This window comes from Saccopteryx bilineata, chromosome 5, assembly GCF_036850765.1.
Source record: "Saccopteryx bilineata isolate mSacBil1 chromosome 5, mSacBil1_pri_phased_curated, whole genome shotgun sequence".
Classification (NCBI taxonomy): Eukaryota; Metazoa; Chordata; class Mammalia; order Chiroptera; family Emballonuridae; genus Saccopteryx; species Saccopteryx bilineata.
In genome coordinates, this window is record NC_089494.1 from 153873389 (window position 1) to 153883003 (window position 9615).

Consider the following 9615-nt stretch of genomic DNA (forward strand, 5'->3'; position numbering starts at 1 on the left):
TGTAATCATCTTTTAATATATTAGTGTATTTACTGTATTATATAAATTATTATATTTTCACAAAGATGATGCCCAAGAAGACATTCTCTTCATTATGTTAAACTAAATGTTGAAAATTTTACAATAAGATGAAAACCTAAAATCTTGAATTGCAAAAAAAATTGTAGCTTACGAAGAAAAACTAATGTCAGATTTGAGATCAGCACACTCAAATTAGGTAAGAACAAGTATGTTTGTGAATGCAACAAATTTTGTTCCCCAGTGTAATCTAATTAAAAATTCCCACTAAAGTGCCTAACTAAAGGAGAAGGAAAGAAAAGAAGAGAAATAAAAGAAACGATGACCCATACCCTCTCCCGACCCCACCAGAACACGCGACTGCCGGGCCCCTTGGGTTCGGTTCCCCTGTCCAAAGAGCAACTTCTAGAGGCAGACAGACGGGGAAGGCTGAGGAGAACATGCCCCCCAGGGCAGTCCCTGTGCCATCCTATGTAAGGAGAGACATCACTCCAGGAGAAGATTCTAGTTCATAGCTAGTTCCGTGCCCCATCTAGTTCCACATCATCTCCTGAATGGATTCAGAATCCTGATGACTAATATGCTGTTCTTAACCTGTAAATGCAGGTAACAGCATCTTGCATTTCAGTCTCGTGACCAAACACAAATAATTTGTAAATACATGCTGAAATGAACCTGAGATTTGCACACACTCTACCTAAACTACTAAAGACAGAACTGCCGAGAAGAAAGGTGGAATGAGCATTTCACAGCACAAATAAGCAGTTCTCCGCAGAGCTGCGAGAATGAACAGTCTCTGAAAGGTCACTGATGTGTCTGCTTTTATCACTGCCAATGTCTTCCTACCTCCTTCCTTTCCTTATGTCATCACCTCTCAGAGCTACTAGCACTCTCCCCGCATGGCACTCCTTCCCAGAGGTTGTAAATAAATATAGAACTCCCCAAACTTCGTGCTCACTCCACTGCTGTAATTCTTTCCTTTGTGTTAACATTAGTAAGTCAGCTTTAAAGAAAGTGCCACGAGGCACATAAATATACACAGTCTTCGAATAACCCGTGTCCAGGTGCACAGCAGTGTCCCCAACAGTGTGCATGCAGAAGGGCTTCCTGAGCTTTCCTCCCCAGTCGTTAGCCCTTGACAACACCACATATAAAAACCAATCAAAATGCCCTCCTTTCTTAGCCTAAAAGTACCTACCTTAAGGAATTTGGTGATGATGTCCATGTCTTTATGATCATCACCTTTTCCTAAAGACTCTCCCAGGGCCTGCAGAAAAACAATGCCCCGCACCTGACTAGTCCTGGTGGTGGTGACTCCACAGCCGAGGTGAGCGGCCTAAATCTGCTCAATTGCTCCACAGGTCACCTTGGATATTACCAATTTCTGTTATAGGAGTTTTTAAAAATTGTTTTTTATAGTATTTTGACAAATGAGAAAAGCAAATATAGAAAGCAGCTCTTGTATGCTACCATTTGTATTTAAAAAACAGAAAACAGACGCTGGTCAAGATGACAGTGTAGATAAGTGCTCCGCAGGCCTCTTTCCACAACCACATCAAAATTACAACTAAGTTACAGAATAACCATCATTGAGAACCACCTAAAGAACAGATGACAGACGTCCTAGGGACATAAAGAAAGAGCCACTAGGAGACTGGCAAGAGGGTGGAGATATAGACCCCACGGTGTGGGGATTCAGAATTATGTTATTTGTCGGCTGCAGAGGTCCCCCCCGAGGAGTGAAGGATCCAGTCCCACACTGGGCTCCCAAACCTGGGACAACCAGTGCCAGGAAGGAGTCCCCCTAACACCGGCCTCTGAAAACCAGCAAGGATTGCTTCCAAATAACAGGGCTAATAAAGACCAAAGTGTTCTTAAAGGACCTGAGCAAAGACTCCCTTGCTTGCAAATTCACTCACTGTAGGCTCCAACACACAGGCAGCAATTACAAACACCAGGGACATAACAGGGAAGAATTAAATGGACGAGACTCAGGGCAAAGGCTGGAAGGGCAGAGGTCAAGGCAACTGCCTCTTGGGAAGGATGAACTGGCAGGTGCCAAATCTCAGCTCTCCAATGACCTAGACAACACTGTTTACCTTGCCTTGTTGATTCCATGAGATCCCCTCCACCAAACTCATACACCTGATTGGGGCCACTTGCTGCAGCTTACCCACACCAATGGCCATCCTTAGCTGGTGCTGAAACTTACATAAAACCTCTCAAAGGTCCAAAAACACCAAACAAGCAATGGTGGGCCTCAGTATGCCCTGTACCTCTTGCTAAGCAGTCCCAAGTTTGGCACAAGCAGCAACTGGTCTCAACTTGCATTTTAACTCCTACCAGGTGGCCCCAACCTTGCAAAAAGGGCAGCTGAATTGACCTGCACTGAAGCCCTTTTAAGAGGTTCCAGAACCAACAGAGTCAGTGGCTGGCCTCAAATAACACCAGAGCACCACGCAACCTGTACCACAAATGATACACCTGACGGGTAGCTAAACTTAGCTGGCACCAGAGCCCCATTTAAATGATTCCTACCCTGTGTGGTCAGATCCCACACAACAGTTTAAATGCTGTAGTCAGTCAGAGAGGGCCAATGAGACCCACTGAAATGCCAACAGTAATCAGGCTCAACTACAACAGAAAGGCACACACAACTCACACAGGGGACAGGGGACACCTCTAGAGCACCTGGCTGAGGTGACCAAGGAGACTTCACCACTGGGCCTCTCAGTACACCTACTACATAAGGCCACAATGCCAAGAGTGGAAGACATAGCAGATCTACCTAATATACAGAAATAAACACTGGGAGTCAGTCAAAAAAGAGACAAATAAAAGAACTGGACAAAACTTCAGAAAAAGAACTAAACAAAATGGAGATAAGCATCTACCACATGCAGAGTTCAAAACACTGATTATAAGGATGCTCAACAACTTAGGAGGAAAATAGATGAACTCAGTGACAACTTTAACAAAGAAACAGAAACCATAAAAAAGCAACCAGTAAGAAATGAAAAACACTGTAACTGCAATGAAAAATACATTTGAGGGAAACATCAGCAGATTAAATGAAACCGAAGAACAAGCAGAGGATCAAATCAGCCATTTGGAAGACAAAGTAGCGGAAAACAATCAGAACAGCAAAAGAAAAAGGAATCCAAAAAACAAGGGTAGTTTAAGGGACCTCTGGGAAAACATTAAGCATGCTAACATCCACATCATCACCACCTAATTTTATTATAAAAATAAAATAAAATACCTAGAAATATTTTTTTGTGTGTGACAGAGACAGAGAGAGAGTCAGAGAGAGAGGGACAGATAGGGACAGACAGACAGGAAGGGAGAGATGAGCAGCATCCACTCTTCATTGCGGCTCCTTAGTTGTCCATTGACTGCTTTCTCATATATGTGCCTTGATCAGGGGGCTACAGCAGACCAAGTGATTCCTTGCTCAAGCCAGCGACTTTGGATTCAAGCTGGTGAGCTGTGCTCAAACAGATGAGCCTGCGCTCAAGCTGGTGACCTCGGCGTTTTGAACTTGGGTCCTCTGCATCCCAGTCTGATGCTCTAACCACTGTGTCACCACCTAGTCAGGCCTAGAAATAAATTTAAACAAGGATATCAAATACTTGTGCTTGGAAAATTATGAGACACTGAAGAAAGAAATTCAAGAATATGCAAATAAAATGAAGTATATACCATGCTCATGGATAGGAAGAATTAACATCACTAAAATGTCCACACCTAAAGTAAGGACATATAAGATTACCTAAAATAATCTACAGATTCAATGCAATTCCCATTAAAATATCAATGGTATTTTTCACAGAACTAAAACAAATAATCCTAAAATTTATTCAAAACCACAAAAGCCCCCAATAGCCAAAGCAATCTTGAGAAAGAACAAAGTTAGAGGTATCACACTACCTAGTATCAAACTATATTTCAAGGATATAGTAATCAAAGTGGCATGGTACATAGATGACTGGAACAAACTAGAGAACCCAAAAATAAACCCACATCTGTATGGTCAATTAACCTAATACAAAGGAGGCATAAATATACAATGGGGTAAAGATAGTCTCTTTAATAAATGGTGTTGGGAAAACTGGACATATACACGCAAAAAAGTGAAACTAGACCACCTTTTTTACATCTTATACAAGAATAAACCCAAAATGGACTAAAGACTTAAGTTTAAGACTCAAAAGAATGAAAATCCTGTAAGAAAACACAGGCAGTAAACCTCTCTGACATCACTCTTGATGTTATTTTTTTGGATATGTCTCCTAAAGCAAGGGAAACAAAAATAAAAAATAAACAAATGGGGCTATATCAAACTAAAGAGCTTTTGCACAGCAAAGGAAATCATTAACAAAACAAAAAGACAACCTACTGAATGGGAGAAGATATAACTGATAAGGGATTAATATCCAAAATATATAAAGAACTCATATAACATAACGTAACATAACACAACACACACACACACACACACACACACACACACACACACACACACACACACACGGCAGAAGACCGGAATAGACATTTCTCCAAAGAAGACATACAGATGACTAACAGACACGAATGCTCAACATCACTAATCAACAGGGAAATGCAAATTAAAATCACAATAAGATATCATCTCTCATTTGTCAGACTGCCTATCATAAATAAATCAACAAGTAAGTGATAGTGAAAATGAGGAAAAAAGGGAACCCCCTTGCACTGTAGGTGGGATTGCAAATTGGTGCAACCATATGGAAAACAGTATGAAGGTTCCACAAAAATTAAAAATACAGTGTGTCTGTAAAGTCATGGTGCACTTTTGGCCAGTCACAGGAAAGCAACAAAGACGATAGAAATGTGAAATCTGCACCAAATAAAAGGAAAACCCTCCCAGTTTCTGTAGGATGATGTGGCAGCATGTGTGCATGTGCAGATGATGACGTAACACCGTGTATAGAGTGGAGCAGCCCACAGACACGCCAGTCGAGATGTGGACGGTACAGAGGAAAGTTCGGTGTGTTCTGTGGCTCGCTAAATTCGAATCCGTGACCAAAGTGCAATGTGAATATCAGCGCGTTTATAATGAAGCGCCCCCACATAGGAATAACATTACTCAGTGGGATAAGCAGTTGAAGGAAACAGGCAGTTTGGTGGAGAAACCCCATTCTGGTTGGCAATCAGTCAGTGATGAGTCTGTAGAGGCTATAAGGGATAGCTACCTAAGGAGCCCTAAAAAATCTGTGCATGCGTGTGCTCGACAATTACACCTAAACAAGACTACAGTTCATAAGGTGTTAAAGAAAGTCTCTGTTTTACGGGGTACAAATTGTAGCTGTTGCACGCTATCAAACCGGCGGACAGACCCACATGATGCGCGTTTGCTACAGATATGCTTCATGAGATCGACAATGATGCAAGATTTTTGCAGAAGAGGGTGTTTAGCGATGAGGCAACCTTCCATATCTGTGGACATGTTCATCTCCATAACGTCCGAATATGGGCTACTGAACATCCTCATGCCTACGTTGAGTACAAACGTAACACCCCTAAAGTGAATGTGTGGTGTGGCCTGATGCATGATAAGGTGATAGGCCCATTTTTTTCACGGAGCAGTCTGTGACGGCAAAGTCCTATCTTGACATGTTGGAATTGTACGCAGTGCCACAATTTCCAGAAGGTGTCATCTTTCAACAGGATGGCGCTCCTCCACACTACGCCACCATTGTTTGTGAGTTTCTGGATAGAACATTCCCCTGGCGGTAGATAGGCAGGGGTTCTGTCAAGCCATGGCCACCACGATCCCCGGATCTGACGCCCTTAGACTTTTACTTTTGGGGTTACGTGAAGCAACATGTGTACATTGAACGTATCAACGACATTAATCACTTAAAACAGAGAATCATAGACGTTATTCACTCTGTTACACCAGACGTCCTTACCCATGTGTGGCAAGAACTTCATGATCGTTTGCATGTGTGTAGGGCAACAAATAGAGCCCACATCGAACTGGACTGAATAGGTATGAAACTGAAAGAGTTTTCCTTTTATTTGGTGCAGATTTCACATTTCTATTGTCTTTTGTTGCTTTCCTGTGACTGGTCAAAAGTGCACCATGACTTTATGGACACATGGTATAACTACCTATAAGCCCAGCAATTCCATTTCTGCATATTTATCCAAAGAAATCTAAAACAGTAGTTCAAAAATATATATTCATCCCTATGTTCACTGCAGCATTATTTACAATAGCCAAGAAATGGAGGCAACGTAAGGGTTCCTTGGACAACTGGATCAAAAAGATGTGCTACATATATACAATAGAATATTACTGGCGACAAAAAATGAAATCTTGGCATTTGTTACAACATAGACAGCCTGGAGGGCATTAAGTTAAGTGAAATAAATTAGAGAGAGAAAGACAGGTACCATATGATTTCATATATATGTGGAATCTAAAAAACAAAATAAACTCAGATACAGAGAATAAACCGATGATTACCAGATGGAGGGGCATTAGGGGGATAGATGAAAAAGGGAAAGGCATTAAGAAGTACAAATTGGTTGTTACAAAATAGTCATGGGGATGTAAAGTACAGCATAGGGAATATAGTCAATGATACTGTAATAATTAAGTATTGTAATAACTATGTATTGTGTCAGATGGGTACTAGACTTACTGGAGTGATTACTTTGTAAATTATATAAATATCTAAGCACTATTATGTACCCCTGAAACTAGTATATTATTGTACGTTAACTGTAGTAGACCAAAAAAAAAAAACTTTCAGGAGAAAAATACATTTGTTTTTATATGTGAAGATACACAATAATTGTCAGATACATAAAAACTGACAGCCATAGCTGCTTTGGAGGAGATGAACTGGGCCGCTGGGGAACATGAGCAAGAAGAAAACATTTTATCATATACCCTTCGGGATGTTCTGAATTTGAAAACGATATGCTTGCTTTTCAGTTTAAATTTTTTTATTGATTGATTTTAGAGAGAGAAGAGAGGGAGACATAAAAACATCGATTTGTTCCACTTTTTATGCATTCATTTTTTAAATTTAAATTTAACATCGATTTGAGAGAGGGGAAGAAGAGGTGGGAGAGAAACGGGGAGGTGGTAAAGGGAGAAGGAGGTAGGGAGAAAAAAAAAGAGCAGACAGAGAGAGATATTGTTGTACCAGAGACAACTGTTTAATTGTGCACTCATTGGTTGCTTCTCATGTGACCTGATCAGAGATTGAACCCACAACCTTGGCATATCAGGACAACACTCTACACAACTGAACTACTCAGCCAGAGCAGATATGCTTACTTTTTCTAAAATTAAATATATAGGTGCTCTATGACAGAGAAAATCCACTTCCTGGCTTTTTCCCAGGGAAGTGAAAAACTAAGACTTGTACAAAAAGGTTCACAGCAGCTTTAATTGTAACAGCCAAATCTTGAAAACAGCCCATCATCAGTAGAACAGATAAACAAACTGAGTATACACTGAAAACACTATGCTACTCAGCAATAAAAGGAATAATAAACAACTGGTATATACAACAACAAGAATATAACTCAGAACATTATTTTGATTAACCAAAGTGGGACATAAAAGAGTCCACAGTATAATGCCACTTATGTGAAGTTCCATAGCAGGCAAAACTGAATGTAACGAAAAGAAATCAGAACAGTGGTTGCTTGTAGGGGCAGCAGGGACAGGGACTGACAGCAAGGTGGAAGGAGGGTAATATACAGTATCTTGATTCACACTGGGTTACAGAGGTGCATGCACTTGTCAAAATACATTAAATGGCACACTATGATTTGTGTATTTCTTCATATGTAAATATTTGCAGACTCACCAAAAAAAGTATGAAGAAACATGAGTAAATTGTTTTCATTACTCTAACTGCAGCTGAAAAACCCTGTCTTCTCTGGAACTGCTTGCTGTTCCACAAGAGCTGCTGCATCCTTGGTAATTTTAAGTGGCGTCTCAGCTTTTTATCTGGGGCAGTTGATATAAACTGCCAAGATTGCCTCCTGGCAAAGAGGAGAAGCTGCTGAAAGAGCCTATCACATACCCTAAAATATTCTGCCTGGTGTAACTAGACTGAGGTTAAAGTAGTTTATGCAGTGCTAGATGAATCGATGAATGGATACAGAATGATGGATACTTATATGATAAAGCAAATATATTAAAATGTTAATTGCAGGTTTAATTGTAAAATCCAGGTTGTAGGCACATGAGTGTTCACTGTCCAATTCGTTTGAATTTTCTGTAACTTTTACTGTAAAATTTTCTGAAACGAGAAAAATCTTTTCAGCAGATGTCAAAATATGGTATCAGTATGACAGTAAACTCCCTCCATACTGTCTTTTGATTGTACAATACTAAAAACACTCTCAAAGGCTCCTCACTAATCACTAAAGACAGACAAGTTGGAAAGGGATATAGAAGACCGTTGCAAGTAAAGGAGTGAACAAGTGTGGGGAAAGGCAAGTTCAATAAACTGTAAAAGCAGAAAAGTTCAGTCAAGATGGACCAACTGTGACTGGAGCTAGGAGGTAATAATGGGCATGGAGACTTTCCTCAGCATACACATTACTAGTTCTTGAGCTTTCTAAGTCAAAGATCCCTTTAATAATATTACAATCAGGAGAAGGGGAAGAGGGGACATATATATACCTGCATGCTAAATTTTTTAAGACTTTCATTTATTCATTTTTTTAGAGAGGAGAGGGAAGGGTAGGAGCAGGAAGCATCAACTCCCATATGTGCCTTGACTAGGCAAGCCCAGTTTTGAACCAGCGACCTCAGCATTCCAAGTCGATGCTTTATTCACTGCACCACCACATATCAGGCATGCATGCTAAATTTTTTAATAACATTTCAAGGAACTGATGGATACTCTGAAGACATTCAAATGCTCTATTTAAGAACCCCTAACACAGGTGGTAACTGAAATCTAGAGGTGAATAAAAATTAATGTAAGAGAATATTCAGTGTGAGGAGAAAGTGGCCTAGGCCTGAACTGTAAAGAAAACTGACACTTACAGAACAAAAACCAACAAACAATAAAAAACAAAAAAAATGGGCTGGCTTTAGTGTTGTGGTGCAACTCCTAAGGAAATGGAATCAGAGTCCAAATTGACAAACTGATTAAGAATTTGAAGAGCCTTTATTAGCTGGCTGGTGACTGTCCACTGGCAATCCACGCAGGGAAGGAACGAACAGCCCCGAGCTCAGGGGGAGAGAGGTATTTAAGGGCAAAACCCACAAGGTTACAGTTGTTTCAGCACGTTTGCACAATATCTTGCAAAAGTACACATTGTTCTAAAGATAATAAACCGCTTTCTTGCAATACCTGCAAGGCTGAAGCACAAAGAATGCATCCTGCCTCTGTTAGCAAGATTAGATCTGAGCCTCACTGCTGAGGCTTGTAAAAATCTTCTACTTGCAGCTGTAGTTATAAACTAGTTCCTCTTATGTGTTGCGCTAAATTGGGTCAGGGGTCTTTAGTGTGGGCTGGTACACCAGCACATTTAGCTCAGCAGTTCCTTCAAGTCAAGTTCACTTGTTAAAAA